We start from the raw sequence: 19,193 nt of genomic DNA on the forward strand, positions 1-19,193 counted from the left end.
TTTACATAATGATTCATTTCGGATACTAATGGAACTTCAGGAAGGCAAGGAAGACAGACGGGAGGCCCCTCAAGCTCCTTAAGGGGTTTGTGAGCGCTGCAGCTCCATGCAGGTTCTTCATTCAAATGGCCTTAGGGATCTGATTCATTTCAAGGTTCCTTCTCTTCAGAGTCTGAGAATGTTTAACAATTACTTTGCTTTATCAAAACGGGGGGCATTTCGTGTAATTTTAGAGCCGTGGTTCTCAACCTGAGGCAGTTTTGCCCCAGAGAGGACATGTGACAATGTCTTGAAACATTTTTGGCTGTCACAACAGGGGGAGGGGAGCCTCTAGGGGGTGGAGACCGGGATGCTGTAAACACCTGCAGTACACAAGACAGCCCCTCACAACAAAGAATTATCCAGCTCTGAGTGTCGCGAGTGCAGAATTTAAGAGACTCTAGTTTAGAAGATGCAAGAGTATTTTGCTCAAATTATCTCACTAAATCCTAACAACCCCAAGAGGGAAGTATTATCCTTTCCACTTTGCCACTCACTTGAGGATGGAAACCTGCCAGTTTCAAAAGTGAGCATGACAAAGCCAAGTGTAGACAAGACTGCCTGGTTCCAAAGTGAGTGCTCCTAAACAGTACGCTGTATGCATGGCCCAGAAACCCTACGAATAATTACGTGTGTGTATAGAAAAAGGGAAGGAGAGAGTTTCAAATTCTAGTGCCAATTTTGGACATTTGCTTAATTTTTGAAATCTGTGTTGACGTCAAGAATCCCTAAGAAACAGAACAACGCAGTCAAGGCCATACATTGGTAGATGGATTACCAATTTTCAAGGAAACTGCCTTCATGCTAAAACCATATATCAAATATAATTCAATCTTGGATGATTTCGAAGGTCACTTGGGCCTCAGGGTTTCCAACAACTCTTTCCTTGCATCCAGGTCGGTTTAAAGACTTTTAGACATTTGGGATTATTATGAAACATACAAAGTGAAACACAAAACACGCAACATGTGAAAGGTGCACTGCCCATGCAACAGATAATCCTCAGTAAGAGATGAAGAGAAACCATTTTAATGTTTATTTCTTTTTGAGAGAGAGAGAGAGAGCATGAGCAGGGGAGGAGCAGAGAAAGAGGGAGACACGGAATCCAAAGCAGGCTCCAGGCTCTGAGCTGTCAGCACAGAACCTGACGTGGGGCTCAAACTCACAAACTGTGAGACCATGACCTGAGCAGAAGTCGGACGCTTAACCAACTGAGCCACCCAGGCGCCCCAGAAGAGAAACCATTTTAAATATGAATGGATGACTACAGGATCCACATCAACAGCAGGTGCCTGTAAGTCTAATTATTGTTTATTTAAGAGAACACAGAATGTTTGAATCCATGTACGGGAAAATTCCACCAGCCAGACTTTAGTTAGGAGTCAAAGATTTGCTATATGCGGGGCAAGCTGGCAACGATTTAAGCCATGCTAAAACTTGAGCGGCCTTAAGAATATGGCCAAGGTTCTAACCAACCCTAGGGGCTGGGTTATGCCTGCCATTTTGAAACTGGCTCCATGACCACTTTACTGTTGAGGTTAGAAACTCTGGCTACCCAGGACAAGGGTCTTTTAAGTCTTCGTTACAGTTGTTGATGCCCTATTTGGAACAGGGTTCACTCTGTCGTCCATCTTGTTTGCTTGTTTCGAGCAAGGGCTAATCCTACTATCATTAGTTCTCTGGTGGAACTGAATTTTACATTGACATCTTGACCATCTGAACAGTGTGATTTCGGTCTTGTGAATAACTTGATTGTCGACTGGCCTTTCTGCTTTCTGAACCCAGCCTGTTCCTATGCAATGGTAAGATCAAACCTTTCAACAAATAGAGGAAATGATAAATATTTTATGCCAGACTTACATAATCCAAGTCTTCCAATAGGGCTGAAGCTATTTGGCAGAAATCAAGACACCTCAAACAAACAAGACCTCTGAAGAAATGATCTCGTCACTCTGAAACCCCTTACAAAAAAAAAAAATACGTAGATAGCTCATGATTCCATTTATTGTTCAGCTGGAGATCCATCCCAGTGTGAACTAGTCAACTTCTCAGGCTTCGCTCGGCTCAGACACTAGCAAGCTGTGTGACCTGGGGCAAATGCTTTTCCTTCTCTGATTTATTCATCTATAAAATGAAGGAGGAGGAAAGTGCTCTACATGAAACAGGAAGTGATTCTTAGCAACTACAAAAGGCCCATGGCCCTATTATATAATTCTCGGAAACAACAAGAATCTTATTTGGCAAACCAATCAATGTTCAGTTCTCCAAACAATAATGCTTTTCAACAATGTTGGGTTCAAGTAGATATCATGCTTCTTATTTGTAAATATTAGATTGAATAACAGCTCTGTTAATTTCAATAACCCTTAAATTTGCAATACAAAAATTCAGGTAGCTATGTAATTTATTTCCTTCAAAATTTTGTACAGAAGGAGGTAATTCCCTCAGATAAAGCTCTTGGACTTTCTGTTTTTTACATATTTGGGTTTCAAAGTGGCCCATCGAGTATCACTTCTAGATTACAAAACACACCACGTGCGAGCTAACATTTAGAAGTGTAAGCATGGGGGTCAGGTGGACACCCTGACTCGATCCTTCATTTCTAGTGGAGATTTGGAGAAAATTATACCTTAAACTTTAGTCTCAAACGAGAACAAGAGTCCTTAGTTCAGAAGCTGCTCTGAAGGCTGCGTGAGCTGATGTTGGCTCGAGGTAACACCTCCAAATGCAGTTACAAAATGTGAATAATTGTATTTCACTCACAGAGTATCTTACCATCAATGACATGTTTCCTACCAGTTTAAAAAACCGAAATGGAACAAAATAATAACGGATCACGTTTTTGTGAAGCGATGTAAGCATTCCCAATTTAGGAAGGTAAACACGGGTGACGCCCATGTGGATACGCAAGAATGGAGCCACTGTGATTTGCCCTGCAGCCGACCTTCTGTTTTTATTTCTTTTGAAGTCCTGCCTTCAACATAATAAAGAAAAACATGAAAAATGAGCCTGCTCCTACTGGGAGAATTAAGAAATAAACTATGATTTAAGTGTTATTTCATTGTCCTCTGTGGCACTCCTGATTTATATATTGTTTTTGCTTTTTAGGCTGGGACATTATCTCGTTTATATTCATATTTATATCCCTAATGCCTGGCAATTATTGGGCTTGTGATAAAAGGTTACTAACTAGATGTAAATATCCTTCTCCATCCAATAAGGCCTTCTCCATCATCACAGTGGGAAGAATTTAAGTATGATAGCAAGAATTTTTAAAGTACGAATCTGTAAAATTCTATAAAATATAAGTGTGAGGATTAGGGAAGTGTTACGCCCAACCTCACATCTGCTCTTTCCCAAGTTCCATCAGGGTGCTGTTTGCTGTTCAGAGGGTCACAAAGCAAGGGATAATGATGCACATTTGGAAACCCCTTTCAACTAATTCTATTAGGCTTAAGTAATTTCCTTCTCCCATGGCCATTTTTTTTTTCTTTGAAGGACCGTGTTTTGCTGTTTGTTTTTGGCATTGCTCTTTCCGTCTCCAAGGACTGCCTCAGGTGGCTGCCTGCTTATTTGTGAATTACTTCCCTGCAGCGTCCAAACTCATCTAACAAAAATGGAGGCAACTCGAACGTCCACCACCCCTTCTCTTTTCCGGGTCTACATCCAATGTTCCTTATCTCAAGCCCCAAGAAAAATTTGAGATGGAGATGACCATCTGATTAAATGTTGCGCGTGTCGAATCAATTTCTGGTTCTCTCTCTCTGATAAAGCAGTGCCAGGAAACATAACATGTTTTGGTAAATGAAGAGCGGGGAAAGGACAGCCTCCTAAGTGGGACACCAAATATGTGGGCTTCTTTAGTTAATAAAACAAGGCAGAACTCAAAAGGAAACACCCAAGACGGTTTTTGAAAAGCAAGGGTTACAAGAAAATCTGAGACGTATCAGCCGCCTCGTGTTCTCTGGAGTCACTTGGGCAGCAGAATCCTTGGCCCGTCCAGAGAGGCTAAAAATAGCTTATGGCTCTACACGATGGCATCTCGGTAGTGACTTTCCAATAGAACATGTCACAACAGTTACACTGCAGTGTGAACATGGACGTGAAGAATGCCCTTTGGGGCAAGTCCCTCTTCCATGGCAGCAAAAGGTACAGGGGAATTGCAAAGGGGTTCCGGAAAGAAAACGCCCTCACTTCTCAAACTTTAATGGGCACCACGATCACCTGGGAATCTTGCTGATCCTGCGAGTCTGGTGGAGGCCCGAGGTTCTGCACTTGTAGCAATCTCTGAGGTGGTGCTAATGCCACTGGCCCATGGGCCACACTTGGAGGAAGATAACGGAGTATTTCTAAGTGGGGTTGGAGCTCCAGTCCCTTTTCTTTGAAACTTCAGAAACTTTTATAGCAATTTGACATTGCTAAGACAACCAAGTGCCTAATTTTCTATTTTACAAGATGAAAAAAGCTGGTCCTTGCCCAGGCAATCTATGAAGTACAAGCCTAGGGGAAAATCTCCTCCACCAACACAATTTGAGGGCAGGAATCACATCTTATTATCCACTGAATGCCCTGGACCGGGCCATAAAGGGAACTTAGCAAATGTTGTCGAATGAAAGAAATACTGGCCACCTGGTTGTGGTTAGGGATAGGTTCCAAAAGGAGACAGGTCTAAGCTTATGTGGACTTAGACATGCTTAGAAAAAGGCTAGAAGGTTGATGGTAGGCTGACATTTAACTTGGTTTCAAACATTTGCTGAGAACCTCTGCACTATACTTGGGAGACACGAAATTAGGCAAAATGTGGTCCCGGACCTCAGAAAGCTCTATTTATCACCCTGCTACTCACAGTGTAGACCAGCAGCATCACTAGTGGTTAGAAATGCAGAACCCTGGCTGGCCATTACCACACACATGAGAAATGGAGACCTACTGCCCTCCATAGGTGGTTCTCAGCCTTGGCTGAATATTACAATCACTTAGGGGGTTTTTAAACAATCCCGACACATAGGCCACACCCCAAAGCAATGAAACCAGAACCTCTGGGAGTGGGATCCAGGCATCAGTAGTTCGTAAATCTCCCCCCGTGGCTTCAATGTGCAGTCAGGGCTGAGAACTACTGGTTTGGAGCTCTAGCAGGTATATGAAGGTAAAACGTCAGGCTGACGAGTTTGCACTCAATGAATGGATGTTGAACAGCAAACTGAATTTTCAGAATCATACATCAGAAAGGTGATTTGGATCATTGTACCTTAGTTGAGTCAGATGAGGCAGAGAACAGCCATGGGCAAAGTCATCCCGAATGCTATCACAACACTTACACCTTGGAGATGACGATATAGTCTCTTGTCAAATTCCCTACTTCGGGAGAAACTAAGGGGGTGCACTGTGTGTGCTGGTGACTGGATCTTGTGGGCAGTAGTAGCTGATGTCAAGGGGCTGGCTAGGGTGGTCCCTCTAACAGCTGGATTAAAATCAGGGAAAGCCAGGAGAACACATCTAAGACAAATTCTTTAGGGGAGGGGGAGCGGTGAAATCCAGAGAACAAATGCAAATGTCCAATAGCAGGAGAGAGAAGCAAGATTCGGGAGCTGGAGGAGCGATTCGAACAAGGAAGAAGGGCCTGAGGTAAAAGTCACGGACAACATCAGGGTATAGACTTTTGCCGTAATGGGCAGGCATATGGATTTATGAGTTGGAATGTGGGCCTGGGGAAGGGTAGGAGGTCAGGATGGGAAACTATGAGCTGAACGGGGAGACTGTTAATCATTAAAATTTCAATTTTGTATATTCTACTGGAGGAATCAGAGGTGACACCTCACAATGTCATGTACACGTTAATTCTCAAGTAAATTAGAAAAGTCCATCTTGTTAGAGCATTTCTTCTGAATCAGGTAAAGCTTGACTATATCTAGAGTTAAAATTAAAGACTTGATAGGGGTGCCTGGGTGGCACAGTTGATTAAGCATCCAATTCTTGATCTCGGCCCAGGTCATGACTTCACAGTTTGTGAGTTCCAGTCCCGCATCGGGCTCTGCGCTGATGGTGTAGAGCCTGCTTGGGATTCTGTCTCTCCTTCCGTCTGCCCTTCCCGTGCTTGTTCTCTCTCTCTCTCTCTCTCTCTCTCTCTCTCTCTCTCTCTCTCTCTCAAAATAAATAAACTTTAAAAATAAAAATAAAATAAAATAAAAAATAAAGCCTTGATAGAGTGGAAAATGGGTTCCTTTTGGTCAACCCCAGAGCTTCAGATTTCAGAAGATGCATGTTAATGGGTTGTACTAAGATATCTTGGAACTCTTACCCCCAGGGCCTCAGAACGTGACCTTATTTAGAGATGGGGTCTTTACAGAGGTATTCAAGTTAAAATGACATCATTAGGGTGGGTCCTAATCCAATATGACTACTGGTGGTCTTATAAAATGAGGAAATTTGGACACAGGGGTAGAAACCTCCGAGGAAGAACACCGTGTGAAGAAGATGAATGCAGACATGAGCTGATGCTTTCACAAGCCCAAGAGATGCCAAACATTGCCAGCAAAGCACCAGAAGCTAGGAGAGAGCCCTAGAACAGGCCTCCTCCAAAAGAATCAGCCTGCAGACACCTCAATCTTGGACTTCCAGCCACCAGAACTGGGAGACAACACATTTCGGTTGTGTCAGCCCTCAGTTCGTGCTACTTTGTTACAGCAACCCTAGCAGACTAATGCCATGAGCTATAGAAGACGATGAAGACACAGTCAAGACCTGGGAAGTTTCCGTGCTCTAAGATGAAGACAACGTCACCAACGAAAACAATAACTGTTAGTTCAGAATGTGTTTTGTGAGGAAGGACGTGAGAAAGTGTTTTTTAAGCTTCCTTTGTGACGAATCTGACTCAAGTGAGTAGAAAATCCAATCTTGAACAAACAAAATACTTGCTTGAAACTTGTTTAAAGAAGAGCTATGACAGAATGAGATGCTCAAGAAATACGGAAAACAGTCCTTTCTGATTAGAAATGGAGAGCACTTTTACCCTTGAGGCAATTTACAATTAAGTTTACTAAAGCAGATAATAGATTCCAAAAAGCCAAGGGGGAGGGAATAGAAGGAGTCAGGAAAGGAGGAAGGAGCCAAATGGATGAATAAGGGAAGGAAGAACACAGAATATCAACATGTATTGCACAACCCGTTCTTGAAAAATGTGTCAGCAAGTACCAGGCCAGTTTCAATTGGCAAGTAACTGGCCAGGCTCCTTTGGGTGAGGGGAGCAGTGACACTGAGTTCCATGTGAGCATCGACATGAGTTTAACTATTTCAGAAAGAGCTTTCAAGGGCAGTGAGTGTGTGAAAATGTACTATATTCAGAAGCTACAAAAAAATGCTAAAAAGTATGGCAAAAATCTAAATACATTGGCCTAAATTTAATCGGCTAGAAGTTCCTTCTAAGAATCGTCCTATTTGATCTTTTAAAGTTAGGAATTTGGGGTGCTTTTCGTTTTGTTTTTACAGAGCAACTTCATTTCATCAAAAATAGAAACTAATCTCTCATAATCTTCTTGGTAGTTGGTCTTTGATGGAGTGTATGAATAATGCAAAATTAAGCCTGAGTCCACCACGTTTATCTAAGAGTGGAGGGACCAATGCTTTTGTATAATCTCCCTTCCCGTGGAAATCTACAACAAAAGAAAGTATGATGACACATAAAAACATAGAAAGGAAAACAAGGCGATGGGAATATGTGGGGAAGCAGGACAGGGGAGGGCAATCCTCATAAGCTGGGCCTTTTGGGTGATCTACTGATACGTATTTACTGAACAGCTACTCTGTGAACGAGACTGTGCTGGGCTCTATTTGGGACGTCGAAACTTTCTGATGGGATCTCTGTACTGAAAGGGCTCATACAGCTGAGAGAGTGATGACAAGGACAAACTTACAAAGATACCTAGAAATACAAGCCAGTTTGAGAATGTGTCCTCTGATGGTATAAACAATTCATTAATTCATTTCAAAGTCACTCATCTATATTTACAGATCTATGCCCATGTACCATGCGTGTTCTAGGTTCTGGGGAAATGGCTTTCGAGAAACAAAGCAGTTGCCCTCATGTAGTGTAGAGTCAGTGGAGACAGAGTGGGAGAAGAGAGGTGGTGATAAATGAACGTATAAGTAATGCATAATATGTGAACACTACAAAGAAAAGTAAAGCCAGATATCTTAGCCAGTTTGGGCTGCTGTAACAAATACAATAGACTGGGTGGCTTAAATAATAAACATTTATTTCTCACACTATGGGGGCTGAGAATTACGAGACCATTTTTGGTATCTAGTGAGAGCCCTTTTCCTGGTTTGTGGGCAACTGCCTTCCTGCTGTATCCTCACACGGCAGAGACAAAGGTTTTCTTGTGCCTTTTTTATAAGGGCACCGACCCTGTTCATGAGGGCTCCACCCTCATGACCTAACTCCCTACCCCCAAAGGCCCCACCTCCAAACATTCTCACACTGGGGGGGATTAGGGCCTCAACATAGGAATGTGAGGGAGGATAGAAACACTCAGTCCTTAACACCAGATAAAGGGACAGGGGAAAGAGATAGAGGTGATGCTTTTTTATACAGGGTGGTCAGGGGAGAGCTGAGAAGAAGAGGGATGAGCAGAGACTTGAGGAAGTAAAGGTGCAAGCCACATTTATATTCGGCGGAGAAGCATTTCAGGCAGAGGGAAGAGTGTGGCCAAAAACCTTGAGATGGGAATGTGCGTAGATATCCCCATAGAAAAGCAAAGAAACTGGTATTTTCCTAGGGAGTGATAACAGTAGAGGCCAGAGTGATACCAGAGGTGGGCCAGAGGGCATAGGCCAGAGCACAAAATATGGCTGTTATGCTGATGAAATGAAAGTCCACTGGAGGATGTTGAACAAGGAGGGTAGCGTGCTCTGCATTACCTTTTTTTTTTTTTTTTAGTTTTTTTTTTTTTAAGTAATCTCTACATTCAATGTGGGGCTCAAACTCACAACCCTGAGATGCACCACCTGAGCCAGCCAGAAGCCCCTCTACGTTACCTTTTATTTTTTTAAGTTTATTTATTTTTGAGAGAGAGTGTGTGCATGTGAGTGGGGGAGGGGCACAGAGAGAGGGAGAGAGAAAATCCCAAGCAGGCTCCATGCCCAGCCTGGTCCCACGACCCCGAGATCATGACCTGAGCCAAAAGCAAGTATCAGAAGCTTGACCAACCGAACCACCCAGGGGCCCCTCTGCATTACCTTTTAAGAGGGAAACTAACCCCTCACTCCATCCTTCAACAAACATTTTGAAATCCCTCCTCTGTGCCAAATATAGGCATATCAGACACAGTCCCTGCCTAGTATTATTGCTATCACCCGTCCTTATCATCGAGATTGCCAGCAGCAGCCCTATCAACACCATTATGATCACCACCATCATCAGCAACATCGCTCTCCTCCTCCCCCTCCTCCTCCTCAAAATTCTGTTACTTATCATATAACCGGTGCTTGGTGCACTTTCCCAAGTAATAGGCCTAGACCAAACACCTTTCTTGGCAGGAAAGCTGGGGGCATGGGGTCAGTTAGAAATAGGTCTGACTTCCAAGTAGTTCTCAGAGCTCACAAGGTGACTTGAGTCTCAAGGAAGAGCCAAGGGGCCAGGCCATGTGCCAGTGCAAACTGGCCAACCTGTGCCATACCACAGCACGGCTGCCCTCTGACTAGCCAACACTCAGTTGGGCGACTTCCTGCAACAGACCCATTCTTTGTAGACAATAGAGCTTCTCCAAAAGCTAACACTGCCCTCCGCCCCTGCAGACTTACAGTTTCTTGTTTGGGGTCTCCCATGAAAGTACGGCTCCTTGAGGACCAAGGGAAAGAAATTCTCCCAGGACAGGAGATGAGTTACTATTAGGGTGACAAACTATGGCTAACGTGTTACGGTATGATTCTACGGTTGCCCTTATTTCCAGGGATTTAATTTCGGAACCTCAATTTCTTCTCCAAGAAATAAAAATGACTCTGCTTTCGAGTCTTTAGTGCTTCTAGAATATCCTGTTTATTGCTTCCTCTACTGTACTATATTATGCTATTGATCCTAAAATTCCCAAAGAGGGAGACTATGTCTTATCCGCAGCTGTACTCCAATAACTCACTCAGGGTCTGGCACATAGCAAGTGTTCATTAAACGTTTGCAAGAATACATTGTTCTTCCTGCTTCTCCCCCCACAACAATCACATTTTCTGCCCTAGGACATTGCTATTGAAGAATACAAAGACACTGTCATAAAAAGGAAACATAAAGTTATTGCACATCAAGCTTTGCTGATAGAAAAAGAGAAGAAAGAAAAGGAAGAGGAAAGAAGAGAAGTTAGTACCTGTTATTCAGTTGACAGTTTCCTCTATAAATCCTATCACTCACGGAAAAGTTCTCTCTGGAAGCAGATTAAAAGTTTTGAAATTACACTGTCAGAGGCAGTAAGACAACTATGAATAGAACGTAGCATGAATGCTAGATTACTCACAGTGAGAAAGCCCCAACACGGCCACAGAGATAAAACTCTAGGCGTCTGCAGGGGTTACAAACGGCACCAAGAGACTGCAAGTTTTTGCCCCACAGCCACAAGAATCTCCTGCATCTTAACAGTTTTGTCTTTGCTTTTACTGCAGTGCAAAACGTATATGGGAAAAGACCCAAAAAATAAAAAATTCACAAAAGAAATGAATAGCGACATTATAAGGAGCCCAAGCATAAATGACATTATTTTAGTGATAATCCTTTAAAACATTGGATGAGCCTCGTGATTCAGCCTAGTGTTACTTATCATGGAAAGACCTGTAATCACATGGAACTTCATCCTTAAATAGAAAAATGTCATAGGTGCCACCACAGAAACTGGGGATTTGGGATCACGTCACAAGAAAGGACGTTTCTTACCTCCGACTCGCTAATCAAACCCAGGCTTGTTTTTGAGCAAATCTGAACTCGCAAGTTATACATAAGGCTAATATGGCCTCCAAAGGCTTCCACAGATGAGGAAGGACCCAAACTGGGAGCCTACTCTCTAAATCATTCTAGACAGAAATGGCTTGTTGACCCACCACAGCGCGCACTCAAATCACCAAGTTAAAGAAAGCTGGTATGGAACCATCACCAGGAATTATCCGGATGGAGCTACCATTCCTGAGGCCATATGCTCCACATTATTTGCTGCCAAAATTAAAATCCAAGCAATCTGCCTGGGGAATGATGAAGCCTGATCATCAGGCCACTTTAGAGAGAGCCACAGCATGACCTTGAGGCACTATTTATTATTAGTATTTGCTTATTTTCCCCCCAAAGGCTGTGGTTTATCCACAACATCTGGGCTTCATCGTGGACTGGAAAGCTTATGAGAGCCCTCGTGCCGAGTGAGGCAATGGAAACAGAAAATGATGTCGAAGGATTGTCAACAGGCCTTTGGACATTGCCAAATGGCATGTTCTTTTCCAAAGAACATTCAGGATGCAAATAAAAATCAAATAACACTTCTTCTTGGCAAAAGAATGGGCTTAATTTGCTTTTGTTTTCCTCTCTTGCTTTTAACTTGAACTGGTCTGTAGAGGGTTATCAAGTCTAGTTGCCCTCCCAATACAAAGAGCTTTAGCCAGAGTTTGAAAAGGAGAATTGTTACTCCCAAAAAGATGCCCCCTCCCCATGGAGAATTCCAGAGGGAAGTCACGTAAACTCCCTCTGCCTCCAGATTAACTATTTCGGGGCTTTATTGGGTCGTTCCGCCTCTGGCAACTTGTCTGCTTTGGCCATAGTCACTTTTCAGCTGAAGTGACAGGTGCTCACCCTCCCTTCCTCTGAAGAGATCAGACACAACGGCTCTTCCAGAACTTCGGAGTCCTGCGTGCTCCGGCGATTTCAAGGTCATGATCCCCTGATGGCCCATGGTGGAATGAAAAGGGGAGGCAATGCTTTCACCTTACTCTTATATCATTCACGCCCTTGGTCGTCTATGATGAGGCTCTTTTCCTTCTCTGTCACTTCTTCTATTTCCTCAGGTGATTCAAAGTGGTCTAAGGCCTCAGCACTTTTGTACATATTACGTGTGCCCCCTTTCTGCCCTCTGTGCCTTTTGCCTCCTTCTTTGTCCAACTCCAACTCAGCCGTCAAAACGTAGCTCAAACTTCACCTTCCTGCATAAAGAAGACTTCTCTTTCCTTCAGGACAGTATACAGGGCTCTTCCTCCCATAGTAGTCCCTTCACACCTCTGTCACTCACCATAACCACTGATTTACTGATCTGTATCTACCATTAGCACCAAGTATTTTAGGACAGAAAATCAATCTCATCTGCCTTTGTATTCCCAGGCTTGAGCATAACGGGTGTTCGATAACTGTCCGCTCAACAAATTAGGAGTTCACTGTGTTGAAAAAACAAATCAACAGAACAACCAGGCCTGCTCCTTAAAAGCTAAGGAAGAGGCCTGTTTCAAGGTCTCTGTCTTGAAAAATCAGAATGGATCCCTGTAACTTCAGAGCAGAGAGCACCAAATTCTCCAAGTTGGGAGATGAAGAGTACAATATAAAAGGGGTTGGCAAACTTTTTCCTATAAAGGGCCATGGTAGTAAATACCTTTGGCTATGTGAGTTTTAAGGTCGCTGCCTCAGTTTCTCGGGTCTGCTGCTGTAACAGGAAAGAAGCCACAGGCAATACACAAACAAATGGGTGTGGCTGTGTTCCAATAAAACTGTACTGTGCTTCTCTTTTTATTAGATGCTAAATTGAGAGTTACAAAGATGAAAAAGCCAGGGAGGCCATTCAGAAGAGGACATTATGGAGATGATACTCATTTTCGAGAAGATACACTCATCATTCAAAAACAAATGGTTTTGGGGCGCCTGGGTGGCTCAGTCAGTTAAGCGTCTGACTTCGGCTCAGGTCACGATCTTGCGGTCCGTGAGTTCGAGCCCCGCGTCAGGCTCTGGGCTGATGGCTCAGAGCCTGGAGCCTGCTTCTGATTCTGTGTCTTCCTCTCTCTCTGCCCCTCCCCTGTTCATGCTCTGTCTCTCTCTGTCCCAAAAATAAATAAACGTTAAAAAAAACTTTTTTTAATTTTTCAAAAACCAATGGTTTTAATGACCATGAACCAAGTCCCTGTACCCAGTTCTGTGGGTTAAGTTTGTTGGTGAGACGGAGGGCCTACAGGACAGGAACTGAAATTTCACAGGGCAATACTGCTAGGAAGACCCAGATCAGTCTTTCTTCCACTACGTAATTGTCACATTCCTGTTTATCACACTTAAACAAGAAGTCAAAGCATCACCTGAAAAAAATGTTTTGGGGGCACCTGGGTGGCTCCATCAGTTGGGCGTCCGACTTCGGCTCAGGTCATGATCTCGCGGCTCATGGGATTGAGCCCCACGTCGGGCGCTGTGCTGCCAGCTCGGAGCCTGGAGCCTGCTTTCAGATTCTGTGTCTCCCTCTTTTTCTGCCCCTCCCCTGCTTGCACTCTGTCTCTCTCTCTCTGTCTCAAAAATAAGCATTTAAAAAAATGTTTTTAATACCAAAAAGTAGAAGGCTCTGAAGGTCATGCATTTTCCATTTCATTCTTTTTCAATACCAATATGTCCTGTTCAAGTCGTTCATTGTTTAGCATTCTTCTTACGTCTACTACAAATTTCCACCTAAACCACCTATCAGTCAACAAATATCTGTTGAACACTTGCTACAGGCCAGTCACAGTGTCAGATGCAATGACAGTGCTTCTCAAAATTGATCATCCCGAGCAGGGGCCAAATCTCGCCTGCTGCCTGTTTTTGTAAATAAAATGTTATTGGAACGCAGCCACGCCCATTCATTTACATACCTTCTAGGGCTGTTCCGGTGACAGGAGGGCATTGGCTGGGCAGTTGCAACAGAGACTACATGGCCTACAAAGCCTAAAATATTTATGATTTGGCCTCTACAGAAAGTGTTCATCAATCCCTGACCCAAAGTAAAGGACCCAAAACAACATAAATGTCCATCAGTAGGGGACAGGTTAAATAAAATAAGAGACTGCTAGTCTATAATTAATTTCCATATTGTAAGATACTACGAAGCCCTTGAAGAGAAGAAACTTAAAGCCCTTTCATACCCAGAGGTATGAAACTATCGCCATGCTCTGTTAAGTGTAAGCAACTCTGTCCGGATAGCATACTACAGTTTGTATATATCTGGGGGGGGGGGGGGCGGGGGGCGGGTCGGTGGTGAAAGGGACAGGAAGAGAGAGAGAGAGATGCATGCTTACAGATGCATACGATATCAAGGAAGAATAAAAACATATGCAAGAATTTGGTATCAGCGGTGGACTCTGGGTAAGTAAACGTTGGACTCCAGATCGAGAGGGGAGGCACATCTGTTTTGGACCATCTGAATTTTTTAATTGTGTGCACTTATGATCTGTTTAACATCAATAAGCACACAAAAATGAAATAAGTTTTCTTAAGGTTTTATTTTTACGTACTCTACACCCAACGTGGGACTCGAACTTACAACCCCGAGATTAAGAGTTGCATGTTCTACCGATTGAGCCAGCCAGGCACCCCTGAAATAGTATTTTTAAAAATTAATACATTAAATAAAATCAAGGCTGGCTATTACCTCCAAGAAAATAAAGTTATGTTTGGCCAACCCAAATTTCCAACCAGCTCTGGACAAAAAATGGGCCAGCCCTTCCAACTTTCCCCACCCCCATCCACTTTTCATTCAAAGAAAGGGCGCTGCGGGAGGCCGTGGCCTCCTTGGCTGTCCCACATGAAAACCGGGGGTACAACATGTGGATGTCCATGCACGTCCAGAGGGCTGACAAGCTCAGGTGAAGGCCGGTGGCAATAGCCACTGGAAGACGGAAGCACTGAAGGGCCAGAGAAGGGATCAGGAGCTCTGAGGGAAGGCCAGGAAGTAAGGAAAACAGGGGTAATGCATCATTACCTCGACTGACCTTCACAACAGCACCCAGAACAAAATGGATAACGGCCACACTGGGGGAATCAGCAAAAAAGTGTGCATGTCAGCCTTTTTCAGAACATGCCAGAAATTATATAAAATGAAAACTGTCTTTTAAAACAGTGGAACTACTGTACGACTTTGGGGAACTGCCCACAGATCTCCAAATCTTTGGATTTGAAAACCAGTCTTGCAGCGTGAAACACCAATGGAAATGGCATGATCCTTCATTCATACATTCTTCAAATGCTCGTGCACAATTTTTTTTTATTTTTCTTAACTTTTTTTTATTATTCATTTTTGAGAGACAGAGAGAGACAGAGCATGTGCGGGGGAGGGACAGAGAGAAAGGGAAACACAGAATCCGAAGCAGGCTCCAGGCTCTGAGATGTCAACACAGAGCCCGACGTGGGGCTCGAACCCACAAAACCATGAGATCATGACCTGAGCCCAAGTCAGAAGCTTAACCGACTGAGCCACCCAGGCACCCCACATGTGCACAAATTTTTAAAGCCTGTTAGCATATAACTGATATATCAAGAAAGCACAAAGCTTAGAGCCAACGATCTCACACCATGGGAATACTATTTGGAATTGATTCTTTTTAAAATGAAAAACAAAAAAAAACCTTTATCATTACTTGAATGTTAGGAAAATATAAACAGCATGGAAAACTCAACAAAAATAAAGTTTTAAAAGCCATCCAAATTTCCAGATCCAGGGATCGTTTTATAAATCATTTGATAATCCACACACACAAAATAATTTCTTTACAGTACTAGGTAAAGATTTCAAAGTAGAGCGGCATGTACTAGCCTAGGTGATTTCGAAGTGAAATCTCTGCCCTTTTGGCACTCCAATACCGACAGCGACCTTCCCTCTGGCCCCCACCTTTGAAATGCAATGTCACTCAAGGTTCTCTGGCTATTTTGAGAATAAGAAAATCTCATTACTCAAGACTTTTGCAAACTCATGCCACCCAGAAAAAAGTTAATGCCTTTATGTTAATTTGATTCACTTTCTATTTTTGGAACTTTATTACTTTGAACACATGCCAGTTGTCATTTTTCTAATTTAATTGCCTAATTGTGAAATCTCAAGGCCATGTGTATTTGGACTAATTTCTGCTTTAGGGAGAAAACCCACCACAAATAAGTTATTTAAAAAAAACACAATGACCCTTGAGCACCTGGAACACATGGATCCTTAAGACCACATATTAATACCATTTTTAAAAGGCACTGAGCTGAAAATAAAGAAAATACTTTTTATTAGAAAACTCATAAGAAAACAAAAGACATTAAATGAATATATTATTTGAAATAAGTGTTTTCAAGATGTTAAAATTCCTTGAATGATTTAATTACTGACTGTAATTAAGTGATGAAGAGTTGAAATACCCACTTATGAAAAAAAAATCAGGAGGTATCACAATTCCAGACTTCGGGTCACATTACAAAGCTGTAGTCATCAAAACAGTATGGTAGTGGCACAAAAAAAGACACATAGATCAATAGACCAGAATAAAAAACCCCAAAATGAACCCACAACTATATGGTCAATTAACCTTCAACAAAGCAGGAAAGAATATCCACTGAGAAAAAGAGAGTCTCTTCAACAAATGGCGTTGGGAAAACTGGTCAGCTACATGCAAAAGAAAGAAACTGGACCACTTCCTTACATCATACACAAAAACAAACTCAAAATGGATTAAGGACCTAAATGTGAGACCTGAAACCTTAAAAATCCCAGAAGAGAGCAAGGCAGTAATTTCTCTGACATCAGCCACAGGAACATTTTTCTAGATAAGTCCCCTGAGGCAAGAGAAAAAAAGCAAAAATAAACTAATGGACTACAGCAAAATAAAAAGCTTCTGCACAGTGAAAGAAACACCCAACAAAACTAAAAGGCAACTTACAGGATGCGAGAAGATATTTGCAAATGACATACCCAATAAAGGGTTAGTGTCCAGAAGATATAAAGAACGTAGACAACCCAACACCCCCCAAAATCAAATAATCCAATAAAAAATGGGCAGAAGACACCAACAGACATTTTTCCAAAGAAGACATCCCGATGGCCAACAGACACACGAAAAGAACATCATCAGGGAGATGCAAATTAAAACCATAATGAGATATCACCTCACACCTGTCAGAATGGCTACACCAAAAACACGAGAAAAAAATAAGTGTTGCCAAGGGTGTGGAGAGAGGGGAACCGGTTCCTCTTGCACTGTCGGTGGGAATGAATGCAAACTGGTGCAGCCACTATGGAAAACAGTATCAAAGTTCCTCACAAAGTTAAAAACAGAACTGCCCTACACTCCAGTAATCGCACTAACAGGTATTTGCCCAGAAAATATGAAAACGCCAATTCAAAAAGATATATGCACCCCTATGTTTATAGCAGCATTATGTACAATGGCCAAATCATGGAAGCAGCTCAAGTGTCCATCGATAAAGAAATGGCTAAAGAAGACGCGGTATGTACAAACATATATGCATATATATTTGATAGAATACTAGTCAGTCATTTAAAAAGAAAGAAATCTTGCCATTTGCAATGACATGGATGGATAGAACTAGAGAGTATTATGCTAAGCGAAATAAGTCAGTCAAAGACATACCGTATGATTACGCTCATATGTGGAATTTAACAAACAACACAAATGAGCAAAGGAAAGAGAGAGAGAGAGGGAAACCAAGAAACAGACTCTTGACGATAGAGAATAAACCAATGGTTACCAGAGGGGAGGTGGGTGGGGGGATGGGGGAAATATGTGGTGGAGATTAAGGAGTGCACTTTTATGAAACCCCACAAGATGTATATAATCAGAAGCACATTAATCAAGAGTAAGCATTTCTCTCTTCCAGGCAAGCACACACATAGAAGTACGTATCCACTGGTTAATCAGAAAAATACTCCAATGAGCCAGAACATTAATGCGTTTATACAAAGACTGGAAATATACTTTGCATATCTTCATCATTTGTAAGAATCAGGAACTTGATCACAGCTACCAGTTCCTCATTCCGTATCACAATTTAAGTCTAGAAGGAACTGGCATAATTTCACATTCATGTTTATACATTAAATCAAGGTGAAGTGAAGTTCTGGAACAAATTCCAGTATTCTTGGAGTCTCCTAGAACTGAAACATTATACCCTTTGATAAGTTATTGTTGATTCGCTTAGAATGATTTCCTGCAGGCCTTATTTTCCAGAACATGTCTCTTAGCATTCTTAGTCTTCATGTCTCATCTTTATATCTGTCTAGGGGTCTAACATATCATACGTGAAAGGTCACAGAGAGTCAGATGCAGCCCCAAAACTACTCTGTTGTAAAACATCTTGCTGACATGTTGCCATTGTCAACAGAAAAATCCTATGAAGAGCCTTTACTTCATGAAAACAAAATGAGAGACACCAAGAAGAAACAATAAGCCAGTGTTCAGTGCAAGTAAAGGACAATTCAATATAGAGCAAGAAAAGAGTACAGCTTCCAGTTAATTAACTACCTACTTTGGAAAATGATCTTAAAATTTAATATTTTCATTATTAAGTTCTTATGCCCTTCCGTTTGCTTGCTAATCATTATCAAAGAAACAAAATTTTAATAGTAGATACATCTCTACTTTCCAACCAGAATTTTTTTAATCTTTAGAATAATATCGATTAGAATTCCAACACAAATTTCTCAGAAGAAATAAATTAGAACTATCAGTTATTGAAGTCTTAAAAAAATTGAAGTTAATATTTCAGTTAGATTAATTCAAGAGTCCCTAGGTGCTTAGGTAGAACACCTTTTATTTGGCTTATCCAAAAGAACAACTGGCTTTACTGAGTTCTGGTTTTATGAAATGTTCTTGAGGGAAAAAAAAAATACATCACGGCTTCATATTTACTATTAATTAATCTACTAAACAGAGTAAAATTTCCTTCCCAATACCTAATCATGAATATACAAAGACTATTTCACTTTGCGATGAAAAGAAACCTGATTATTAGCATTCTATGAGGAGTAAATCAGACTTCATGACTCGTAAGAAGCAGTAACATTTTTAAACAGCATTAGGTCAATTTCATGGTTGCTTCAGCCTTTTAGTCTTGTACCCAGGCCAAAAGCACAGCTTCTGGAAGCAAATGTTGTGAATCAGATGACAAGTATAATATGCCACTAAAAGCAACAGCCACAGTG

The 19,193-nt window shown here is 42.0% G+C and overlaps 1 protein-coding gene across 1 annotated transcript in view; it reads right to left on the reverse strand.

Moving 5' to 3' along the window:
• Positions 1-19,193, reverse strand: part of ARHGAP6 (Rho GTPase activating protein 6) — a 451,443-nt gene that overhangs the window by 337,278 nt on the left and 94,972 nt on the right. The gene's annotated exons all lie outside the window — the stretch shown is intronic.

The sequence above is a fragment of the Prionailurus viverrinus genome, chromosome X (genome assembly GCF_022837055.1).
Source record: "Prionailurus viverrinus isolate Anna chromosome X, UM_Priviv_1.0, whole genome shotgun sequence".
Classification (NCBI taxonomy): Eukaryota; Metazoa; Chordata; class Mammalia; order Carnivora; family Felidae; genus Prionailurus; species Prionailurus viverrinus.